Consider the following 26104-nt stretch of genomic DNA (forward strand, 5'->3'; position numbering starts at 1 on the left):
GGCCGACGCGCCACCACAGCCTTGGCCCAAGGACGGACTCTGGGGGGCTGACGCGCCACCCCAGCCTTGGCCCAAGGACGGACTCTGGGGGGCCGACGCGCTACCCCAGCCTTGGCCCAAGGACGGACTCTTGAGGGCCGACGCGCCACCCCAGCCTTGGCCCAAGGACGGACTCTGGTTGGCCGATGCGCCACCCTAGCCTTGGCCCAAGGACAGACTGTGGGGGCCGACGCGCCACTAAATGCCTTGGCTCAAGGCAGGACTCTGGGGGCCGACGCGCCACCACAGTCCTGGTCCATGGACGGACTCTGGGGGCCGACGCGCCACCCCAGCCTTGGCCCGAGGACGGACTCTGGGGGCCGACGCGCCACCCCAGTCTTGGCCCAAGGACAGACTCTGGGGGTCGACGCGCCACCCCAGCCTTGGCCCAAGGACGGACTCTGGGGGCCGACGCGCCACCCCAGCCTTGGCCCAAGGACGGACTCTGGGGGCCGACGCGCCACCCCAGCCTTGGCCCAAGGACGGACTCTGGGGGCCGACGCGCCACCCCAGCCTTGGCCCAAGGACAGACTCTGGGGGCCGACGCGCCACCAAATGCCTTGCCTCAAGGCAGGACTCTGGGGGCCGACGCGCCACCCCAGTCTTGGTCCAAGGACAGACTCTGGGGGCCGACGTGCCACTAAATGCCTTGGCACAAGGACGGAGTCTGGGTGGCCGATGCGCCACCCTAGCCTTGGCCCAAGGACAGACTCTGGGGGCCGATGCGCCACCCCAGCCTTGGCACAAGGACAGACTGGGGGGGCCGACACGCCACCCCAGCCTTGACCCAAGGACGGACTCTGGTGCAGGTTCTAAAAAATTTTTTTTTTTTTTTCAGGAATCTGTCATGGAAAATTTTATGAAGATGTTTTAGATGTATTTTAATATGTATTGTCATAAGAGTCCCCCTATGTTCGTCCTCCCCTAGCCCGCTCTAAAGCGGACGGAATCTGGGGGCCGACGCGCCACCTCAGCCTTGGCCTAAGGACAGACTTTGGGGGCCGACGCACCACCAAATGCCTTGGCCCAAGGCAGGACTCTGGGGGCCGACGCGCCACCCCAGCCTTGGCCCAAGGATGGACTCTGGGGGCCGACGCGCCACCCTAGCCTTGGCCCAAGGACAGACTCTGGGGGCTGATGCGCCACCAAATGCCTTGGCTCAAGGCAGGACTCTGGGGGCCGACGCGCCACCCCAGTCTTGATCCAAGGACGGACTCTGGGGGCCGACGCGCCACCCCAGCCTTGGCCCAAGGACGGACTCTGGGGGCCGACGCGCCACCCCAGCCTTGGCCCAAGGACGGACTCTGGGGGCCGACGCGCCACCCCAGCCTTGGCCCAAGGACGGACTCTGGGGGCCGACGCGCTACCCCAGCCTTGGCCCAAGGACGGACTCTTGAGGGCCGACGCGCCACCCCAGCCTTGGCCCAAGGACGGACTCTGGGTGGCCGGTGCGCCACCCTAGCCTTGGCTCAAGGACATACTCTGGGGGCCGATGCGCCACCCCAGCCTTGGCACAAGGACAGACTGGGGGGGCCGACGCGCCACCCTAGCCTTGGCCCAAGGACAGACTCTGGGGGCCGACTCGCCACCAAATGCCTTGCCTCAAGGCAGGACTCGGGGGCCGACGCGCCACCCCAGTCTTGGTCCAAGGACAGACTCTGGGGGCCGACGCGCCACCAAATGCCTTGGCACAAGGACGGAGTCTGGGTGGCCGATGCGCCACCCTAGCCTTGGCCCAAGGACAGACTCTGGGGGCCGATGCGCCACCCCAGCCTTTGCACAAGGACAGCCTGGGGGGGCCGACACGCCACCCCAGCCTTGACCCAAGGACGGACTCTGGTGCAGGTTCTAAATTTTTTTTTTTTTTTTTTCAGGAATCTGTCATAGAAGATTTTATGAAGATGTTTTAGATGTATTTTAATATGTATTGTCATAAGAGTCCCCCTATGTTCGTCCTCCCCTAGCCCGCTCTAAAGAGGACGGACTCTGGGGGCCGACGCGCCACCCCAGCCTTGGCCTAAGGACAGACTTTGGGGGCCGACGCACCACCAAATGCCTTGGCCCAAGGCAGGACTCTGGGGGCCGACGCGCCACCCCAGCCTTGACCCAAGGACGGACTCTGGGGGCCGAGGCGCCACCCCAGCCTTGGCCCAAGGACGGACTCTGGGGGCCGAGGCGCCACCCCAGCCTTGGCCCAAGGACGGACTCTGGGGGCCGACGCGCCACCCCAGCCTTGGCCCGAGGACGGACTCTGGGGGCCGACGCGCCACCCCAGCATTGGCCCGAGGACGGACTCTGGGGGCCGACGCGCCACCCCAGCATTGGCCCGAGGACGGACTCTGGGGGCCGACGCGCCACCCCAGCCTTGGCCCGAGGACGGACTCTGGGGGCCGACGCGCCACCCCAGCCTTGGCCCGAGGACGGACTCTGGGGGCCAAGGTACAGGTGGTGGTCAGAGTATGCAGACATATAGGGGGAGCAAACAGAGGGGTTCCCTGAGTAAGGGGTGCACACAGAGGGATCAGTCATGTAGGGGGATCACACAGTGGAATGAAGGCCTTATAAGAGCTGTCACAGGAGGGCCCTCACACAGGACACATGGCAGGCAGGGCAGTAAGGTTGGCACACACAGGATCCTGATCCCCAGGGCAGATGGGGTCCCTAGGTGAGATGAAGTCCCCATTCCCAGGGGAGATGGAGTTCCTGCCCCCAGGTGAGATAGGATCCCTTTCCCAGAGTGAGAAGGGGGTCCCTGTCTCCAGGAGAGTGAGAAGGGGGTCCCTGTCTCCAGGAGAGTGAGAAGGGGGTCCCTGTCCCCAGGAGAGTGAGAAGGGGGTTCCTGTCCCCGGGGGAGAAGGGTGTCCCTGTCCCCAGGTGGGAAGGGGGTCTCTGTCTTGGGAGGAGGGGGTCCATGTCCTCAGAGGGGGGGGGGAAGGGGTTTCCTGTCCCCAGGGGAGAAGGGGGTTCCTGTCCCCAGGAGAGTGAGAAGGGATCCCTGTCCCCAGGAGAGTGAGAAGGGATCCCTGTCCCCAGGAGAGTGAGAAGGGATCCCTGTCCCCAGGAGAGTGAGAAGGGATCCCTGTCCCCAGGAGAGTGAGAAGGGGGTCCCTGTCCCCAGGAGAGAAGAGGGATCCTGTCCCCAAGAGAGAAGAGGGATCCTGTCCCCAAGAGAGAAGAGGGTTCCTGTCCCCAGGAGAGAAGGGGGTCCCTGTCCCCAGGAGAGACGGGGGTCCCTGTCCCCAGGAGAGAAGGGGGTCCCTGTCCCCAGGGGAGGAGAGGGTTTCTGTCACCAGGGGGAGAAGAGGGTCTCTGTCTTGGGGAGAAGGGGTCCATGTCCTCAGAAAAGGGGGGAGGGGGGTCCCTGTTCTCGGGGAAGATGGAGTGGGATATGGGATGGTTTCACTTACTATGACATGCAGGTCCCTCATTTATGGTCGTCTGGGCTCCCTCTAGCAGCATGGATGGGTGATCAGCATATGCCCAGGGAGCACAGCTAAGGCTGAGCATTTTCTGAGCATGACAGTGGTTGCGTTTGACGGGCACAGTGAGGCAGCCTTTGACGGGCACAGTGAAGTGTTTGCCGGGCATTTGTTGGGCGCAGCGAGGCGGCGTTTGATGGGCGCAGTGAGGCGGCGTATTTATTGGCAGAACAATGTACTGTACTTGGACTCAGTGATATGCACGGGGCCCGCCCCCCCTCTCCAAGCTCCGCTCTATCTCCCCCTCCCACCAACTTTCCGCCTCCGCCCGCCCCCTCGAGTCCATAGTTTTTTTCTGGACCCTGGACATGATATTTGCGCATGCGCGATTCGCAGCTTGTTAGTGGGGTGGGCGGGGCCGTTTCTGTCGTTAAACCATCTCTGCGCCTCCGCCCGCCCGAGAGCATATTTCTTGACCGTGGCTAGCTCCCGCGCATGCGCGATCAAGGGCCGTGAAATCGCGCATGCGCAGTAAAGCCCCGCCGTCAGCTGTTTCAGTGACGGAGCCGCACCGGAAGTGACGCGGTTTGATTTCTGCATGAGTCGCAGACATTTTTACAACTCCGGCTCCCGTGGACAGAAGACGTCCAAAATGAGTTGAACAACACTACGCATACAGTAGAACACTCCAGGCACACATTTCACACCCCTGCACCCCCTGTCACCCCCGATTACCCCCCTGCAACCCCTGTCACCAATATCAGTTTGTTTTTTATTGTTTACTGCAAGGGTGCATTGTGACTGTAATAACTGTTAGGGCAGTTAGATTTAGCCCCCTTTAGGTCTAGGAACCCCCCCAATAAAGGTTTAACTCCGTGATCACTAAACAATCGTATTAGTGTCACAGGTGACGCTAGTTAGGCAGGTAGGTATTTAGGTTTCCGCAGCTTTTTATAGCGTCAGGGACCCCCATATACTTCCTAATAAAGGTTTTAACCCCCCCCGATTGCCCCCTAGTTAACCCTTTCACCAGTGATCATCGTATAACTGTTACGGGTGACGCTGGTCAGTTAGATTGTTTTTTATAGTTTCAGGGCACCCACCATTTATTACCTAATAAAGTTTTGACCCCCTGATCACCCGGCGGGTGATACAAGTTAGGTTTTAGGGTCAGATAGGGTCTGCGTCGCCCCAGACAGCGTCAGGTTAGTGCCAGTACCGCTAACACCCACGCATGCAGCATACACCTCCCTTAGTGGTATAGTATCTGAACAGATCGATATCTGATAAGATCTATACTAGCGTCCCCAGCAGTTTAGGGTTCCCAAAAACACAGTGTTAGCGGGATCAACCCAAATACCTGCTAGAACCTGCATTTAGCACATATGCCCAGCACACCCAAGTTTACGATTGATCGCTGTCACTTACAAAACACTAAACGCATAACTGCAGCATTCACAGAGTCAGGCCTGATCCCTGCGATCGCTAGCAGTTTTTTTTGGTAGCGTTTTGATACAGTCGCTGACAGCCTAGGATTTTTTTTTATCCGTGAGTCTCACTAGTGTACCACTAAATTTAGAGCCCAAAATGGCAAATCGAAGGTACACTAGTGAAGCGGCCTACACGTTTCTGAGCATGACAGATAGTGAAGAGGAGGTCACTCATCTGTCAGATTCAGGCTCAGAATTCGATCCTGTAGAGGACAGCGGCTCCATGACAGATAGCTCTGACGATGGAGTTGTGGTCCCTGCCAAGGTCAGGCGTACCAGACCCCGAACAACTTCTTCTGTTGATGTGCAAGAACCGCAGGTCCCTCATATGGAGCAGAGCAGTACTAGCGCCACTCATCCTTCTGGTAAACTGGCACGCACCAGCAGCCTAGTACACCCTAGTCGTAGTCAAACCAGCACTGCAGTAGCACGTGCTGACGTGGCAAGGCCCATAAGTGTAGTTCAAGCTGGTCAGGTGGCAAGCACAAGTAGTGCCCCGCTGCCACCAAGAAGACGAACACAGGCCCATTGTGCCCATAGTGCCCTTCCTGCTGCTTTCGCCAATCCTGATTGGGAACCCACCACTTCTGCAGCACCCGTACTTCCCCCATTCACTGGCCAACCCGGCATTCAGGTAGAAACAGTTGATTTTACGTCACTTGATTTTTATTTGCGTTTTTTCACCGAAGATCTCTATAGAGCTATTGTGGACCAAAGCTATTTGTACGCTGGTCAACACATCGCCACTATTCCCCAGTCCTCACTTGACAGAGATTGGAAACCAATTCCAGTTTCCGAATTTAAGATCTTTCTGGGCCTTTCCCTCAACATGGGCATAACCAAAAAGAGTGAGTTGGGGTCATATTGGTCCACTGATACAATTCACCATATGCCCGTGTTCTCTGCCTCCATGACCAGGGCACGATACGAGCAGATCTTGCGGTTCATACATTTTAATGAGGAACTCTGTCGTCCTCGTGGAGACCCTGGATACAATCGGCTCTATAAAATTCGGCCCCTCGTAAACCACTTCAACCAACATTTTGCAGACTTGTTTCCTCCCCATCAAACAGTACCCTCCCAGCATGCGAGCCAGACACGGGGTCAAGATGTATAAGCTCTGTGACAGGGCCACAGGCTATACATGTAGTTTTATGGTTTACGAGGGCAAAGATAGTCACGTAGAGCCAACAAACTGCCCTAACTACATAGGAAGCGCTGGCAAGATTGTGAGGGACTTGGAGTCACACTTATTCGGAAAGGTGTACCACTTGTACGTGGACAATTATTACACGAGCGTGCCACTGTTTAGTCATTTGTTTGATCAGCAGATTGGAGCATGTGGCATCGTGCGACCTTATAGCCAGGCCTTTCCCCAGTGGCTTGTAGATTCCCATCTTAGCCTGGGGGAGAGAGCCTGCTTGCAGTGTAATAACTTGCTCGCTATGAAGAGGACGGATAATGAGAATGTTTTCGTTCTTACCTCCCTTCATGCAGACATGACAGTCCAACTTACTACGGCGACTGGTGTTGAGGAGAAACCCCTCTGTGTCCACGAATATAACCAAAATATGGGATGGGTGGACCTCCATGACCAGTTGTTGGCGCCGTACCTAGTTGCCCGTAAGGTCAGATGCTGGTACAAGAAAGTGTCTGTTTATTTATTTCAATTGGCTTTGCTGAACGCTCATGTGCTATACAGAGCTTCAGGACGGACTGGATCCTTCCTTAACCACTTCAATACTGGCCATAGTAAAATTACATCCTCTAGTTTGTGGGGGGATATCTGAATGATGCCTATAGCTACAGGCATCATTCAGATATCAATCTTTCCGGCCGGCGATTCTGTGCACGATAAGAACAATCATAGCGGCAGTTCCACCGATTGATCGTTCTTATAGGCAACGGGAGGGGACGTCCCCTCCCGCCACCATTCAGTGCTTCCCTGGGATCTCCCGTGCCATCAGGGGCCCGGAGAAAGAATTGTCTGCCTCCGGGTGACGACCATAGAGATTTCCGATGACCAGATCTCTGACAGTCGGGGGCCCGACTTATTGACCCCATATCTCTCCATAAAGTGGACCTGTCACATAGATTGCTATTACAATTTTTTCAAAAAAAAGAGTACCTGTCACTACCTATTGCTATCGTAGGGGATATTTACATTCCCTGAGATAACAATAAAAATGATTAAAAAATTATTTTTAAAAAGCATATCGTGTTTGTATCCATGTACCCGGCCTAAGATCATCCTTTTTATTTCCTCAAACATTTGGGCATAATAGTGCTTTAAAATTGAAAAATGCGTTTTTTTTTCACAAAAAAATGCATTTGAAAAATTGCTGCGCTAATACTGTGTGAAAAAAAAAAAATGAAACACCCTCCATTTTAATCTGTAGGGCCTTTACTTTAAAAAAAAATTATGTTTGGGGTTCAAAGTAATTTTCTTGCAAAAAAAAAAAAAGTGTCAGAAAGGGTTTTGTCTTCAAGTGGTTAGAAGAGTGGGTGATGTGTGACATAAGCTTCTAAATGTTGTGTATAAAATGCCAGGACAGTTCACCCCCCCCCCCCCCCAAATGACCCTATTTTGAAAAGTATTTGCTGAGAGGCATGTCGAGTCCATGGAATATTTTATATAGTGACACAAGTTGCGGGAAAAAGACAAATTATTATGTTTTTTTTTTTTGCACAGTTGTCACTAAATGATATATTGCTCAAACTTGCCATGGGCATATGTGGAATTACACCCCAAAATACATTCTGCGGCTTCTCCTGAGTACAGGGATACCACAAGTGTGAGACTTTTTGGGAGCCTATCCGCGTACGGGACCCTTAAAAACCAAGCACCACCTTCAGGCTCTCTAAGGGTGTAAGTTTTTGATTTCACTCCTCACTGCCAATCATAGTTTCGGAGGCCAAGGAATGCCCAGATGGCACACCCCCCCCCCCCCCCCAATGACCCCATTTTGTAAAGTAGACACTCCAATACATTTGCTGAGAGGCATGTTGAGTATTTTACAGACCTCAATTTTTGTCACAAAGTTTTGAAAAAAAAAATAAAAAATTCTTGCCTTTCTTCATTTTCAAAAACAAATAAGAGCTGCAAAATACTCACCATGCCTTTCAGCAAATAGCTTGGGGTGTCTACTTTCCAAAATGGTATCATTTGGGGGGGGGGTTGTGCTATTTTGCCATTTTATGGCCTTCGAAACTGTTATAGGTATTGAAGAGTGAAATCAAAAATTTGCGCCCTTAGAAATCCTGAAGACGGTGATTGGTTTTTGTGGCCCCGTATGCAGCTAGGCTCCCAAAAAGTCCCACATATGTGGTATCCCTGTACTCAGGAGAAGCAGCAAAATGTACTTTGGGGTGCAATTCCATATATAACCATGGCATGTGTGAGCAATATATCATTTAGAGACAACTTTTTGTACATATTTTTTTTGTCATTATTCAATCACTTGGGACAAAAAAAAAAAAATATTCAATGGGTTCAACATTCCTCTCAGCAATTTCCCTGGGGTGTCTACTTTCCAAAATGGGGTCATGGGGGGGGGTTGTACTGCCCTGCCAATTTAGCACCTCAAGAAATGAGATAGGCAATCAAACTAAAAGCTGCGTAAATTCCAGAAAATCGACCCTAGTATGTAGACGCTATAACCGCAAACCAATAAACATACGCTTATTGACATTTTTTTTTTACCAAAGACAAGCGGCCGAATACATTTTGGCCTAAATGTATGACTAAAATTGAGTTCATTGGAATTTTTTTATAACAAAAAGTAGAAAATATAATTTTTTCTTCAAAATTTTCGGTCTTTTTCCATTTATAGCGCAAAAAATAAAAACCGCTGAGGTGATAAAATACCATCAAAAGAAAGCTTTATTTGTTGGGAAAAAGGGACGCAAATTTTGTTTGAGTACAGCATTGCATGACCGCGCAATTATCATTTACACAGACGCAGTGCCAAATTGTACAAAGTGCTCTGGTCGGGGGGGGGGGGGGGGTAAAACCTTCCAGGGCTGAAGTGGTTAAAAAAATCATAATATATAAACGGGGGGAGACGACCCCATGGTGTTCTATGAGATGTATATATTATATATACACAAATATATATATATATCTATAAGGGAGGGGGGGGAGTCATAGGAAAACAATATATATATATATATATATGGTGAAAGAACTGATAAAATATTAGATATAAGAACACACAAGCAGTCTCTCCATGTTTCCAGGGACACAGATCAGAGAGCTCCGCACAAGGACAGCTCATTCTCTCCATCATAATATCTACAATACAGAGCAGTCCCTTCATCCATCACACACAACCCAATGGACACAGATCACCCCGCACTCACGTTCAGCCAGCATCGTCATGGTAACTCGGAGGGGGGGGGGGCAGCTCAAACACACTGCAGGGATTTCAACGGCTGATCCGTCCAGTCTGCATTAGAGGAGACATTTTACCGTAGACGGAGACAACAAAATCTTAAGAAAAAATAATATATATTAAATAGTAATACTTTATTAATTAGGAATACAAAAAAATATTTAGATTATATAATAAATAGAAAATAAATAGGTATAAATGCGAGAAGTAAATCAATGAAACAGGGCACGTGACTGATGAGCTACATCCAAGGTGCCTGATGAGCTGTGGTCACGTGGCGGATTAGCTACAGACACGTGACCAGCTTCTACCAGCGGACCGTTAGCCGTGACGTCACACAGGTGGAGTCACAACGGCTGTAGGGGTATAAAAAAAGGAGCAGAGCGCTGCGAGCTCAGTCTTTACCGGGCTCTTGCCCGGTGAACATCTCATTTTTCTCTCTCCGTTCTCCCCGGCCGTTAGTCCTGATCACATAGGAAGAGAAGCCTGCATAACGCACACAAACAAAAGGGTAGGGGCGCTGAAGCGCCTGTGTGATCTATTTCTCTATATGTATGTATTGTATACACTTTGCTCACAGTCACCCATCCCTTAACCACTTTCAGACCGAACCAATTTGCTGGTCAAAGACCAGACCACTTTTTGCGATTCGGCACTGCGTCGCTTTAACTGACAATTGCGCGGTCGTGCGACGTGGCTCCCAAACAAAATTGACGTCCTTTTTTCCCCACAAATAGAGCTTTCTTTTGGTGGTATTTGATCACCCCTGCGGTTTTTATTTTTTGCGCTATAAACAAAAATAGAGCGACAATTTTGAAAAAAACGCATTATTTTTTACTTTTTGTTATAATAAATATCCCCCAAAAATATATAAAAAAAATTTTTTTTCCCTCAGTTTAGGCCGATACCTATTCTTCTACATATTTTTGGTAAAAAAAAAATCGCAATAAGCGATTATTGATTGGTTTGCGCAAAAGTTATAGCGTTTACAAAATAGGGTTAGTTTTATAGCATTTTTATTAATAATTTTTTATTTTTTTACTAGTAATGGCGGCGACATTATGGCAGACACATCGGACGTTTTTGACACATTTTTGGGACCATTGTCATTTATACAGTAATCACTGCTATATAAATGCAGTGATTCCTGTGTAAATGACACTGGCAGTGAAAGGGTTAACCAGTGGGTGGCAGTGTAGGGGTTAAGTGTTCCTAGGGGAGTGTTACTAACTGTTGGGGGGGTTGGGCTTTCATTTAGTGTACACTGATCTCTGCTCCAATCACATGGAGCAGAGATCAGCGTCACTAGTTGCTAGGCAGAATAGAGAAATGTTGTTTACACAGCATTTCCTCTATTCGGCCGCTCCGTGAGACGATCGTGGGGATGCCCGCGGCGATCGAGTCCGCGGGTCCCGCGACCGGACTCACGGGGGTCCCGACCAGCGCGGGAGCGCGCCGCCGTCGGCGCGCTCCAGATGGCAGGGCGGCATCGAATATTGGACGTACCTGTACGCCAATATGCCTGCCCGTGCCATTCTGTCGACGTACATCGTCGTGCGCTGGTCGGAAGTGGTTAAAGAGGAAGTAAACCCTGATGGGTTTACTTCCTCTTTCATTCCCGGCAAAGCATAATGGACTACTATGCATTGCATAGTAGTCCATTACGTGTCACTTACCTGACACAGGAGCCAGCGATGTCACCGCTGTCCCCTGTAGTTCCGAGCGTCCATCTTCTCGGTGGGCCTCGCTGCTCCGCCGCTGTCATTTGGCGAAGCCGCAATGACATCACTCTCGCAAATGTGCACGGGAGCCGCCATGCGTGGCATATTCGCCGTTGACGGTGCGCCAGCGCGCTGTTGTCTATGGTGCCTGCGCCGTAGACAACGGTGCCTGTCTTTTGGCAAATACCTCCTAAACCTTGTAGGTTTAGGAGATATTTCTTGGACCTACAGGTAAGCCTTAATCTAGGTTTACCTGTAGGTCAAAGTGTGTTGTGAGGGTTTACAACCACTTTAATAACAACACTGCCACTGATTCCCCCCTCCCCCTCCTCACCACTGCTGCCCCTGATCCCCACCCGCCACGGCACCACTGCTGCCCCTGATCCCCACCCGCCACGGCACCACTGCTGCCCCTGATCCCCACCCGCCACGGCACCACCGCTGCCCCTGATACCCGCCACGGCACCACCGCTGTCCCTGGTCCCCACCCGCCACCGCTGCCCCTGATCCCCACCCTCCACGGCACCACCGCTGCCCCTGATCCCCCCCTCCCCGCGGCACCACTGCTGCCGTCTTTGAATCCCCCGCTCCCCGCGGCACCACTGCTGCCGTCTTTGAATCCCCCCTCCCTGGGCACCACTGCTGCCGTCTTTGAATCCCCCCCCGCGGCACCACTGCTGCCATCTTTGAATCCCCCCCTCCCAGGGGCACCGCTGCTGCCGACTTTGAATTCCCCCCCCCTCCCCGCGGCACCACTGCTGCCGTCTTTGAATCCCCCCTCCCCGCGGCACCACTGCTGCCGTCTTTGCATCCCCCCTCCCCGCGGCACCACTGCTGCCGTCTTTGAATCCCCCCCTTCCCGCGGCACCACTGCTGCCATCTTTGAATCCCCCCTCCCTGCGGCACCACTGCTGCCGTCTTTGAATTCCCCCCCTCCCCGCGACACCACTGCTGCCGTCTTTGAATTCCCCCCTCCAAGCGGCACCACTGCTGCCATCTTTGAATCCTCCCCCGCGGCACCACTGCAGGCGTCTTTGAATCCCACCCCTCCCCGCGGCACCACTGCTGCCGTCTTTGAATCCCCCCTTTCCCCCCATCCTCCTGCTCCTGATCCCCCCCTCCCCGCGGCACCACTGCTGCCGTCTTTGAATTCCCCCCCTCCCCGCGGCATCACTGCTGCCGTCTTTGAATTCCCCCCCTCCCCGCGACACCACTGCTGCCGTCTTTGAATCCCCCCCTCCAAGCGGCACCACTGCTGCCATCTTTGAATCCTCCCCCCCCCGCGGCACCACTGCTGGCGTCTTTGAATCCCCCCTCCCCGCCGCACCACTGCTGCCGTCTGTGAATCCCCCATCCCCGCGGCACCACTGCTGCCGTCTTTGAATCCCCCCCTCCCCGCAGCACCACTGCTGCCTTCTTTGAATCCCCCCCTCCCCGCGGCACCACTGCTGCCGACTTTGAATCCCCCCTTTCCCCCCATCCTCCTGCTCCCGATCCCCCCCTCCCCGCGGCACCACTGCTGCCGTCTTTGAATCCCCCCTCCCTGCGGCACCACTGATGCTGTCTTTGAATCCCCCCCCCCCGCGGCACCACTGCTACCGTCTTTGAATCCCCCCTCCCCGTGGCACCACTGCTACCGTCTTTGAATCCCCCTGCGGCACCACTGCTGCCGTCTTTGAATCCCCCAACCCACCTGCCCTTGATCCCCCCCGCCCTCTCCCTGCGGCACCACTGCTGCCGTCTTTGAATCCCCCCTCCCCACCACTGCTGCCGTCTTTGAATTCGCCCCTCCCCTCGGCACCACTGCTGCCGTCTTTGAATCCCCCCCTTCTCGCGGCACCACTGCTGCCGTCTTTGCATTCCCCCCCTCCCCGCGGCACCACTGCTGCCGTCTTTGAATTCCCCCCTCCCCGCGGCACCACTGCTGCCGTCTTTGAATTCCCCCTCTCCCCGCGGCACCACTGCTGCCGTCTTTGAATCCCCCCCTCCCCGCAGCACCACTGTTGCCGTCTTTGAATCCCACCTCCCCGCGGCACCACTGCTGCCGTCTTTGCATTCCCCCCCCCCGTGGCACCACTGCTGCCGTCTTTGAATTCCCCCCCTCCCCGCGCACCACTGCTGCCGTCTTTGAATCCCCCCCTCCCCGCAGCACCACTGTTGCCGTCTTTGAATCCCCCCCTCCCCGCGGCACCACTGCTGCCGTCTTTGAATCACCCCTCCCCGTGGCACCACTGCTGCCGTCTTTGAATCCCCTCTCCCCGCGGCACCACTGCTGCCGTCTTTAAATCCCCCTCTTCTCGTGGCACCACTGCTGCCGTCTTTAAATCCCCCCTCCCCGCGGCACCAGTGCTGCCGTCTTTGAATCCCCCCCTCCCCACGGCACCAGTGCTGCCGTCTTTGAATCCCCCCCTCCCCGCGGCACCAGTGCTGCCGTCTTTGAATCCCCCCCTCCCCGCGGCACCACTGCTGCCGTCTTTGAATCCCCCCTCCTCGCGGCACCACTGCTGCCGTCTTTAAATCCCCCCTCCCCGAGGCACCACTGCTGCCGTCTTTAAATCCCCCTCCCCGCGGCACCACTGCTGCCGTCTTTGAATCCCTCCCCCTCCCCGCGGCACCACTGCTGCCGTCTTTGAATCCCTCCCCCTCCCCGCGGCACCACTGCTGCCGTCTTTGAATCCCTCCCCGCGGCACCACTCCTGCCGTCTTTGAATCCCTCCCTGCGGCACCACTGCTGCCGTCTTTGAATCCCTCCCCGCGGCACCACTGCTGCCGTCTTTGAATCCCTCCCCGCGGCACCACTGCTGCCGTCTTTGAATCCCTCCCCGCGGCACCACTGCTGCCGTCTTTGAATCCCTCCCCGCGGCACCACTGCTGCCGTCTTTGAATCCCTCCCCGCGGCACCACTGCTGCCGTCTTTGAATCCCTCCCCGCGGCACCACTGCTGCCGTCTTTGAATCCCTCCCCGCGGCACCACTGCTGCCGTCTTTGAATCCCTCCCCGCGGCACCACTGCTGCCGTCTTTGAATCCCTCCCCGCGGCACCACTGCTGCCGTCTTTGAATCCCTCCCCGTGGCACCACTGCTGCCGTCTTTGAATCCCTCCCCCTCCCCCGGCACCACTGCTGCTGTCTTTAAATCCCCCCCTCCCCGCGGCACCACTGCTGCTGTCTTTAAATCCCCCCCTCCCCTCGGCACCACTGCTGCCGTCTTTAAATCCCCCTCTCCTCGCGGCACCACTGCTGCCGTCTTTAAATCCCCCCTCCCCGCGGCACCACTGCTGCCGTCTTTAAATCCCCCCTCCCCGCGGCACCACTGCTGCCGTCTTTAAATCCCCCCTCCCCGCGGCACCACTGCTGCCGTCTTTCAATCCCCCCTCCCCGCGGCACCACTGCTGCCGTCTTTCAATCCCTCCACGCGGCACCACTGCTGCCGTCTTTGAATCCCTCCCCGCGGCACCACTGCTGCCGTCTTTGAATCCCTCCCCGCGGCACCACTGCTGCCGTCTTTGAATCCCTCCCCGCGGCACCACTGCTGCCGTCTTTGAATCCCTCCCCCTCCCCGCGGCACCACTGCTGCCTTCTTTAAATCCCCCCCTCCCCACGGCACCACTGCTGCCGTCTTTAAATCCCCCCCTCCCCGCGGCACCACTGCTGCCGTCTTTAAATCCCCCCTCCCCGCGGCACCACTGCTGCCGTCTTTAAATCCCCCCTCCCCGCGGCACCACTGCTGCCGTCTTTAAATCCCCCCTCCACGCGGCACCACTGCTGCCGTCTTTAAATCCCCCCCTCCCCGCGGCACCACTGCTGCCGTCTTTCAATCCCCCCCTCCCCGCGGCACCACTGCTGCCGTCTTTCAATCCCCCCCTCCCCGCGGCACCACTGCTGCCGTCTTTCAATCCCCCACTCCCTTGGCCCAAGGATGGACTCTGGGGGCCGACGCGCCACCCCAGCCTTGGCCCAAGGATGGACTCTGGGGGCCGACGCGCCACCCCAGCCTTGGCCCAAGGATGGACTCTGGGGGCCGACGCGCCACCCCAGCCTTGGCCCAAGCACGGACTCTGGGGGCCGACGCGCCACCCCAGCCTTGGCCCAAGCATGGACTCTGGGGGCCGACGCGCCACCCCAGCCTTGGCCCAAGCACGGACTCTGGGGGCCGACGCGCCACCCCAGCCTTGGCCCAAGCACGGACTCTTGAGGGCCGACGCACCACCCCAGCCTTGGCCCAAGGACGGACTCTGGGGCCGACGCGCCACCCCAGCCTTGGCTCAAGGACGGCCTCTGGGGGTCGACGCGCCACCCCAGCCTTGGCCCAAGGACGGCCTCTGGGGGTCGACGCGCCACCCCAGCCTTGGCCCAAGGACGGCCTCTGTGGGTCGACGCGCCACCCCAGCCTTGGCCCAAGGACGGCCTCTGGGGGTCGACGCGCCAGCCCAGCCTTGGCCCAAGGACGGCCTCTGGGGGTCGACGCGCCACCCCAGCCTTGGCCCAAGGACGGACTCTGGGGGGCCGACGCGCCACCCCAGCCTTGGCCCAAGGACGGACTCTGGGGGGCCGACGCGCCACCCCAGCCTTGGCCCAAGGACGGACTCTGGGGGGCCGACGCGCCACCCCAGCCTTGGCCCAAGGACGGACTCTGGGGGGCCGACGCGCCACCCCAGCCTTGGCCCAAGGACGGACTCTGGGGGGCCGACGCGCCACCCCAGCCTTGGCCCAAGGACGGACTCTGGGGGGCCGACGCGCCACCCCAGCCTTGGCCCAAGGACGGACTCTGGGGGGCCGACGCGCCACCCCAGCCTTGGCCCAAGGACGGACTCTGGGGGGCCGACGCGCCACCCCAGCCTTGGCCCAAGGACGGACTCTGGGGGGCCGACGCGCCACCCCAGCCTTGGCCCAAGGACGGACTCTGGGGGGCCGACGCGCCACCCCAGCCTTGGCCCAAGGAGGGACTCTGGGGGGCCGACGCGCCACCCCAGCCTTGGTCCAAGGAGGGACTCTGGGGGGCCGACGCGCCACCCCAGCCTTGGCCCAAGGAGGGACTCTGGGGGGCCGACGCGCCACCCCAGCCTTGGCCCAAGGAGGGACTCTGGGGGGCCGACGCGCCACCCCAGCCTTGGCCCAAGGAGGGACTCTGGTGCAGGTTCTAAATTTTATTTTTATTTTATTTTTTTCAGGAATCTGTCATGGAAAATTTTATGAAGATGTTTTAGATGTATTTTAATATGTATTGTCAAAGAGTCCCCCTCTGTTCGTCCTCCCCTAGCCCGCTCTAAAGAGGACGGACTCTGGGGGCCGACGCGCCACCCCAGCCTTGGCCCAAGGACGGACTCTGGGTGGCCGATGTGCCACCCTAGCCTTGGTCCAAGGACGGACTCTGGGTGGCCGATGCGCCACCCTAGCCTTGGCCCAAGGACAGACTCTGGGGGCCGATGCGCCACCCCAGCCTTGGCCCAAGGACGGACTCTGGGGGCCGACACGCCACCCCAGCCTTGACCCAAGGTCGGACTCTGGTGCAGGTTCTAAATTTTATTTTAATTTTTTTTTTTTCAGGAATCTGTCTTGGAAAATTTTATGAAGATGCTTTAGATGTATTTTAATATGTATTGTCATAAGAGTCCCCCTATGTTCGTCCTCCCCTAGCCCGCTCTAAAGAGGACGGACTCTGGGGGCCGACGCGCCACCCCAGCCTTGACCTAAGGACAGACTCTGGGGGCCGACGCGCCACCAAATGCCTTGGCCCAAGGCAGGACTCTGGGGGCCGACGCGCCACCCCAGCCTTGGCCCAAGGCAGGACTCTGGGGGCCGACGCGCCACCCCAGCCTTGGCCCGGGGACGGACTCTGGGGGCCGACGCGCCACCCCAGCCTTGGCCCGAGGACGGACTCTGGGGGCCGACGCGCCACCCCAGCCTTGGCCCGAGGACGGACTCTGGGGGCCGACGCGCCACCCCAGCCTTGGCCCGAAGACGGACTCTGGGGGCCGACGCGCCACCCCAGCCTTGGCCCGAGGACGGATTCTGGGGGCCGACGCGCCACCCCAGCCTTGGCCCGAGGCAGGACTCTGGGGGCCGACGCGCCACCCCAGCCTTGGCCCGAGGACGGACTCTGGGGGGCCGACGCGCCACCCCAGCCTTGGCCCGAGGACGGACTCTGGGGGCCGACGCGCCACCCCAGCCTTGGCCCGAGGACGGACTCTGGGGGCCCGACGCGCCACCCCAGCCTTGGCCCGAGGACGGACTCTGGGGGCCCGACGCGCCACCCCAGCCTTGGCCCGAGGACGGACTCTGGGGGCCCGACGCGCCACCCCAGCCTTGGCCCGAGGACGGACTCTGGGGGCCCGACGCGCCACCCCAGCCTTGGCCCGAGGACGGACTCTGGGGGCCCGACGCGCCACCCCAGCCTTGGCCCAAGGACGGACTCTGGGGGCCCGACGCGCCACCCCAGCCTTGGCCCAAGGACGGACTCTGGGGGCCCGACGCGCCACCCCAGCCTTGGCCCAAGGACGGACTCTGGGGGCCCGACGCGCCACCCCAGCCTTGGCCCAAGGACGGACTCTGGGGGCCCGACGCGCCACCCCAGCCTTGGCCCAAGGACGGACTCTGGGGGCCAATGCGCCACCCTAGCCTTGGCCCAAGGATAGACTCTGGGGGCCGATGCGCCACCCCAGCCTTGGTTCCTGTTCCCAAGAGAAGGGGGTTCCTGTCCCCAAGAGTGAAGGGGGTTCCTGTCCCCAAGAGTGAAGGGGGTTCCTGTCCCCAGGAGAGGGAGAAGGGATCCCTGTCCCCAGGAGAGTGAGAAGGGGGTCCCTGTCCCCAGGAGAGTGAGAAGGGGGTCCCTGTCCCCAGGAGAGTGAGAAGGGGGTCCCTGTCCCCAGGAGAGTGAGAAGGGGGTCCCTGTCCCCAGGAGAGTGAGAAGGGGGTCCCTGTCCCCAGGAGAGTGAGAAGGGGTCCCTGTCCCCAGGAGAGAAGGGTGTCCCTGTCCCCAAGAGGGAAGGGGGTCCCTGTCCCCAAGAGGGAAGGGGGTCCCTGTCCCCAGGGTATAAGAGGGTTGACGGGCACAGTGAGGCAGCCTTTGACGGGCACAGTGGGGTGTTTGCTGGGCATTTGTTGGGCGCAGCGAGGCGGCGTGAGGTGTTTGCTGGACGCAGTGAGGCAGAGGATACATGGGTTAGATTAGATGGGATGGATGTCCAGGGAAAACAGAGGAGGCCTCCATCCCTTCTAATCTATCCTATGTATCCTCTGTGTACTCTGGACATGTTTCTGGGCCTCCATCCCTTCTAATCTAACCCATGTATCCTCTGTGTACTCTGGACATATCTCTGGGCCTCCATACCTTCTAATCTTACAGGGGAACTCCGCGAACCCTGATGTAAAGGGGAACACTGATGTAAAGGGCAATGCTGAAGACCCTGATGTAAGTTGGAACTGTGATGTAAATGGGAATGCAGTGGACTCTGATATAAAGTGGTCTCTTGTGACCAGAGCAACCCTTTCATCAGAGTTCCTCCTTAGATCATGCTCTGTAGAATTTTCCTTTACATCTGAGTTCCCTTGCACTGTAAGGGGGAAGAATCCTGCGGACACTGATGTAAGGGAGAATACCGGGAAATGTGATGGGGGGGGAGACTCTGGTGACCAGAGACCACATTCCGCAGAGGGAAACCTTTATAACAGTGCCCTCTTACATAATTGCATTCACTCCCCCCTTACATCAGTGACACCCCCCAGACTGGCTTGGCGGCTCTGTCACTGACCTCCTCTACGGTTCAGCGTGCAGGGCTCAGTTAGACGGCTCCAGGTTGGTGGTTCTGGTTTTTAGTCTATAGTCTCTTCTCCACAGTCCATACACATCTGACTCCTCCCGTAATCCCAATCCCGGCGGTGCTCTCACTCTTGATTCCTCTCCAGACTCCCCTTAAGAGACGGCAGACACGTTAAAAGACAAGAGATAGTCAGAGATTGCAGACAGGATACAAGAGACTGTTAAAGGCTGCGAACAGGATACAGGAGGTGGTTAGAGGCTGCAGACATGGAACAAGAGGTGGTCGGAGCATGTGCACAGGATACAGGAGGCAGTCAGAGGACGTTAGAATGGTACAGGTGGTGGTCAGAGTATGCAGACATATAGGGGGAGCAAACAGAGGGGTTCCCTGAGTAAGGGGTGCACACAGAGGGATCAGTCATGTAGGGGGATCACACAGTGGAATGAAGGCCTTATAAGAGCTGTCACAGGAGGGCCCTCACACAGGACACATGGCAGGCAGGGCAGTAAGGTTGGCACACACAGGATCCTGATCCCCAGGGCAGATGGGGTCCCTATGTGAGATGAAGTCCCCATTCCCAGGGGAGATGGAGTTCCTGCCCCCAGGTGAGATAGGATCCCTTTCCCAGAGTGAGAAGGGGGTCCCTGTCTCCAGGAGAGTGAGAAGGGGGTCCCTGTCTCCAGGAGAGTGAGAAGGGGGTCCCTGTCCCCAGGAGAGTGAGAAGGGGGTTCCTGTCCCCGGGGGAGAAGGGTGTCCCTGTCCCCAGGAGGGAAGGGGGTCTCTGTCTTGGGAGGAGGGGGTCCATGTCCTCAGAGGGGGGGAGGGGTTTCCTGTCCCCAGGGGAGAAGGGGGTTCCTGTCCCCAGGGGAGAAGGGGGTTCCTGTCCCCAGGAGAGTGAGAAGGGATCCCTGTCCCCAGGAGAGTGAGAAGGGATCCCTGTCCCCAGGAGAGTGAGAAGGGATCCCTGTCCCCAGGAGAGTGAGAAGGGATCCCTGTCCCCAGGAGAGTGAGAAGGGGGTCCCTGTCCCCAGGAGAGTGAGAAGGGGGTCCCTGTCCCCAGGAGAGAAGAGGGATCCTGTCCCCAAGAGAGAAGAGGGATCCTGTCCCCAAGAGAGAAGAGGGTTCCTGTCCCCAGGAGAGAAGAGGGTTCCTCTCCCCAGGAGAGAAGGGGGTCCCTGTCCCCAGGAGAGAAGGGGGTCCCTGTCCCCAGGAGAGAAGGGGGTCCCTGTCCCCAGGAGAGAAGGGGGTCCCTGTCCCCAGGGGAGGAGAGGGTTTCTGTCACCAGGGGGAGAAGAGGGTCTCTGTCTTGGGGAGAAGGGGTCCATGTCCTCAGAAAGGGGGGAGGGGGGTCCCTGTTCTCGGGGAAGATGGAGTGGGATATGGGATGGTTTCACTTACTATGACATGCAGGTCCCTCATTTATGGTCGTCTGGGCTCCCTCTAGCAGCATGGATGGGTGATCAGCATATGCCCAGGGAGCACAGCTAAGGCTGAGCATTTTCTGAGCATGACAGTGGTTGCGTTTGACGGGCACAGTGAGGCAGCCTTTGACGGGCACAGTGAGGCAGCCTTTGACGGGCACAGTGAGGCAGCTTTTGACGGGCACAGTGAAGTGTTTGCCGGGCATTTGTTGGGCGCAGCGAGGCGGCGTTTGATGGGCGCAGTGAGGCGGCGTATTTATTGGCAGAACAATGTACTGTACTTGGACTCAGTGCTATGCACGGGGCCCGCCCCCCCTCTCCAAGCTCCGCTCTATCTCCCCCTCCCACCAACTTTCCGCCTCCGCCCGCCCCCTCGAGTGCATAATTTTTTTCTGGACCCTGGACATGAGATTTACGCATGCGCGATTCGCAGCTTGTTAGTGGGGTGGGCGGGGCCGTTTCTGTCGTTAAACCATCTCTGCGCCTCCGCCCGCCCGAGAGCATATTTCTTGACCGTGGCTAGCTCCCGCGCATGCGCGATCAAGGGCCGTGAAATCGCGCATGCGCAGTAAAGCCCCGCCGTCAGCTGTTTCAGTGACGGAGCCGCACCGGAAGTGACGCGGTTTGATTTCTGCATGAGTCGCAGACATTTTTACAACTCCGGCTCCCGTGGACAGAAGACGTCCAAAACGAGTTGAACAACACTACGCATACAGTAGAACACTCCAGGCACACATTTCACACCCCTGCACCCCCTGTCACCCCCGATTACCCCCCTGCAACCCCTGTCACCAATATCAGTTTGTTTTTTATTGTTTACTGCATGGGTGCATTGTGACTGTAATAACTATTAGGGCAGTTAGATTTAGCCCCCTTTAGGTCTAGGAACCCCCCCAATAAAGGTTTAACTCCGTGATCACTAAACAATCGTATTAGTGTCACAGGTGACACTAGTTAGGCAGGTAGGTATTTAGGTTTCCGCAGCTTTTTATAGCGTCAGGGACCCCCATATACTTCCTAATAAAGGTTTTAACCCCCCGATAGCCCCCTAGTTAACCCTTTCACCAGTGATCATCGTATAACTGTTACGGGTGACGCTGGTCAGTTAGATTGTTTTTTATAGTTTCAGGGCACCCACCATTTATTACCTAATAAAGTTTTGACCCCCTGATCACCCGGCGGGTGATACAAGTTAGGTTTTAGGGTCAGATAGGGTCTGCGTCGCCCCAGACAGCGTCAGGTTAGTGCCAGTACCGCTAACACCCACGCATGCAGCATACACCTCCCTTAGTGGTATAGTATCTGAACAGATCGATATCTGATAAGATCTATACTAGCGTCCCCAGCAGTTTAGGGTTCCCAAAAACACAGTGTTAGCGGGATCAACCCAAATACCTGCTAGAACCTGCATTTAGCACATATGCCCAGCACACCCAAGTTTACGATTGATCGCTGTCACTTACAAAACACTAAACGCATAACTGCAGCATTCACAGAGTCAGGCCTGATCCCTGCGATCGCTAGCAGTTTTTTTTGGTAGCGTTTTGATACAGTCGCTGACAGCCTAGGATTTTTTTTTATCCGTGAGTCTCACTAGTGTACCACTAAATTTAGAGCCCAAAATGGCAAATCGAAGGTACACTAGTGAAGCGGCCTACACGTTTCTGAGCATGACAGATAGTGAAGAGGAGGTCACTCATCTGTCAGATTCAGGCTCAGAATTCGATCCCGTAGAGGACAGCGGCTCCATGACAGATAGCTCTGACGATGGAGTTGTGGTCCCTGCCAAGGTCAGGCGTACCAGACCCCGAACAACTTCTTCTGTTGATGTGCAAGAACCGCAGGTCCCTCATATGGAGCAGAGCAGTACTAGCGCCACTCATCCTTCTGGTAAACTGGCACGCACCAGCAGCCTAGTATACCCTAGTCGTAGTCAAACCAGCACTGCAGTAGCACGTGCTGACGTGGCAAGGCCCATAAGTGTAGTTCAAGCTGGTCAGGTGGCAAGCACAAGTAGTGCCCCGCTGCCACCAAGAAGACGAACACAGGCCCATTGTGCCCATAGTGCCCTTCCTGCTGCTTTCGCCAATCCTGATTGGGAACCCACCACTTCTGCAGCACCCGTACTTCCCCCATTCACTGGCCAACCCGGCATTCAGGTAGAAACAGTTGATTTTACGTCACTTGATTTTTATTTGCGTTTTTTCACCGAAGATCTCTATAGAGCTATTGTGGACCAAAGCTATTTGTACGCTGGTCAACACATCGCCACTATTCCCCAGTCCTCACTTGACAGAGATTGGAAACCAATTACAGTTTCCGAATTTAAGATCTTTCTGGGCCTTTCCCTCAACATGGGCATAACCAAAAAGAGTGAGTTGGGGTCATATTGGTCCACTGATACAATTCACCATATGCCCGTGTTCTCTGCCTCCATGACCAGGGCACGATACGAGCAGATCTTGCGGTTCATACATTTTAATGAGGAACTCTGTCGTCCTCGTGGAGACCCTGGATACAATCGGCTCTATAAAATTCGGCCCCTCGTAAACCACTTCAACCAACATTTTGCAGACTTGTTTCCTCCCCATCAAACAGTACCCTCCCAGCATGCGAGCCAGACACGGGGTCAAGATGTATAAGCTCTGTGACAGGGCCACAGGCTATACATGTAGTTTTATGGTTTACGAGGGCAAAGATAGTCACGTAGAGCCAACAAACTGCCCTAACTACATAGGAAGCGCTGGCAAGATTGTGAGGGACTTGGAGTCACACTTATTCGGAAAGGTGTACCACTTGTACGTGGACAATTATTACACGAGCGTGCCACTGTTTAGTCATTTGTTTGATCAGCAGATTGGAGCATGTGGCATCGTGCGACCTTATAGCCAGGGCTTTCCCCAGTGGCTTGTAGATTCCCATCTTAGCCTGGGGGAGAGAGCCTGCTTGCAGTGTAATAACTTGCTCGCTATGAAGAGGACGGATAATGAGAATGTTTTCGTTCTTACCTCCCTTCATGCAGACATGACAGTCCAACTTACTACGGCGACTGGTGTTGAGGAGAAACCCCTCTGTGTCCACGAATATAACCAAAATATGGGATGGGTGGACCTCCATGACCAGTTGTTGGTGCCGTACCTAGTTGCCCGTAAGGTCAGATGCTGGTACAAGAAAGTGTCTGTTTATTTATTTCAATTGGCTTTGCTGAACGCTCATGTGCTATACAGAGCTTCAGGACGGACTGGATCCTTCCTTAACCACTTCAATACTGGCCATAGTAAAATTACATCCTCTAGTTTGTGGGGGGATATCTGAATGATGCCTATAGCTACAGGCATCATTCAGATATCAATCTTTCCGGCCGGCGATTCTGTGCACGATAAGAACAATCATAGCGGCAGTTCCACCGATTGATCGTTCTTATAGGCAACGGGAGGGGACGTCCCCTCCCGCCACCATTCAGTGCTTCCCTGGGATCTCCCGTGCCATCAGGGGCCCGGAGAAAGAATTGTCTGCCTCCGGGTGACGACCATAGAGATTTCCGATGACCAGATCTCTGACAGTCGGGGGCCCGACTTATTGACCCCATATCTCTCCATAAAGTGGACCTGTCACATAGATTGCTATTACAATTTTTTCAAAAAAAAGAGTACCTGTCACTACCTATTGCTATCGTAGGGGATATTTACATTCCCTGAGATAACAATAAAAATGATTAAAAAATTATTTTTAAAAAGCATATCGTGTTTGTATCCATGTACCCGGCCTAAGATCATCCTTTTTATTTCCTCAAACATTTGGGCATAATAGTGCTTTAAAATTGAAAAATGCGTTTTTTTTTCACAAAAAAATGCATTTGAAAAATTGCTGTGCTAATACTGTGTGAAAAAAAAATGAAACACCCTCCATTTTAATCTGTAGGGCCTTTACTTTAAAAAAAAATTATGTTTGGGGTTCAAAGTAATTTTCTTGCAAAAAAAAAAAAAAAGTGTCAGAAAGGGTTTTGTCTTCAAGTGGTTAGAAGAGTGGGTGATGTGTGACATAAGCTTCTAAATGTTGTGTATAAAATGCCAGGACAGTTCACCCCCCCCCAAATGACCCTATTTTGAAAAGTATTTGCTGAGAGGCATGTCGAGTCCATGGAATATTTTATATAGTGACACAAGTTGCGGGAAAAAGACAAATTATTATGTTTTTTTTTTTTTGCACAGTTGTCACTAAATGACATATTGCTCAAACTTGCCATGGGCATATGTGGAATTACACCCCAAAATACATTCTGCAGCTTCTCCTGAGTACAGGGATACCACAAGTGTGAGAATTTTTGGGAGCCTATCCGCGTACGGGACCCTTAAAAACCAAGCACCACCTTCAGGCTCTCTAAGGGTGTAAGTTTTTGATTTCACTCCTCACTGCCAATCATAGTTTCGGAGGCCAAGGAATGCCCAGATGGCACACCCCCCCCCCCCCCCCGATGACCCCATTTTGTAAAGTAGACACTCCAATACATTTGCTGAGAGGCATGTTGAGTATTTTACAGACCTCACTTTTTGTCACAAAGTTTTGAAAAAAAAATAAAAAATTTCTTGCCTTTCTTCATTTTCAAAAACAAATAAGAGCTGCAAAATACTCACCATGCCTTTCAGCAAATAGCTTGGGGTGTCTACTTTCCAAAATGGTATCATTTGGGGGGGGGGGGGGGGTTGTGCTATTTTGCCATTTTATGGCCTTCAAAAACTGTTATAGGTATTGAAGAGTGAAATCAAAAATTTGCGCCCTTAGAAATCCTGAAGACGGTGATTGGTTTTTTGTGGCCCCGTATGCAGCTAGGCTCCCAAAAAGTCCCACATATGTGGTATCCCTGTACTCAGGAGAAGCAGCAAAATGTACTTTGGGGTGCAATTCCATATATAACCATGGCATGTGTGAGCAATATATCATTTAGAGACAACTTTTTGTACATATTTTTTTTGTCATTATTCAATCACTTGGGACAAAAAAAAAAAAAATATTCAATGGGTTCAACATTCCTCTCAGCAATTTCCCTGGGGTGTCTACTTTCCAAAATGGGGTCATGGGGGGGGGGGGGGGGGGTTGTACTGCCCTGCCAATTTAGCACCTCAAGAAATGAGATAGGCAATCAAACTAAAAGCTGCGTAAATTCCAGAAAATCGACCCTAGTATGTAGACGCTATAACCGCAAACCAATAAACATACGCTTATTGACATTTTTTTTTTTTACCAAAGACAAGCGGCCGAATACATTTTGGCCTAAATGTATGACTAAAATTGAGTTCATTGGAATTTTTTTTATAACAAAAAGTAGAAAATATCATTTTTTCTTCAAAATTTTCGGTCTTTTTCCATTTATAGCGCAAAAAATAAAAACCGCTGAGGTGATAAAATACCATCAAAAGAAAGCTTTATTTGTTGGGAAAAAGGGACGCAAATTTTGTTTGAGTACAGCATTGCATGACCGCGCAATTATCATTTACACAGACGCAGTGCCAAATTGTACAAAGAGCTCTGGTCGGGGGGGGGTAAAACCTTCCAGGGCTGAAGTGGTTAAAAAAATCATAATATATAAACAGGGGGAGACGACCCCATGGTGTTCTATGAGATGTATATATTATATATACACAAATATATATATATATATATCTATAAGGGAGGGGGGGAGTCATAGGAAAACAATATATATATATATATATATATATATATATATATATATATATATATGGTGAAAGAACTGATAAAATATTAGATATAAGAACACACAAGCAGTCTCTCCATGTTTCCAGGGACACAGATCAGAGAGCTCCGCACAAGGACAGCTCATTCTCTCCATCATAATATCTACAA

General features: G+C 54.6%; 1 long non-coding RNA gene across 3 annotated transcripts in view; it reads right to left on the minus strand.

Moving 5' to 3' along the window:
* The window catches only part of LOC143963478 (uncharacterized), a 126398-nt gene that overhangs the window by 100186 nt on the left and 108 nt on the right, over positions 1-26104 (minus strand). The window contains exon 2 of one of the 3 annotated variants that reach the window (XR_013270972.1): positions 18813-18972. This is a non-coding gene — a long non-coding RNA (uncharacterized LOC143963478). Of the gene's footprint in view, positions 1-9310; positions 9384-18812; positions 19369-26104 lie in introns of those variants that run through there. The other 2 variants (XR_013270971.1, XR_013270973.1) reach the window with 2 other exon arrangements.

The sequence above is a fragment of the Lithobates pipiens genome, unplaced genomic scaffold, assembly GCF_037356315.1.
Source record: "Lithobates pipiens isolate NorthernLeopardFrog02 unplaced genomic scaffold, aLitPip1_a1.2 Scaffold_8, whole genome shotgun sequence".
NCBI classification, from domain to species: Eukaryota; Metazoa; Chordata; class Amphibia; order Anura; family Ranidae; genus Lithobates; species Lithobates pipiens.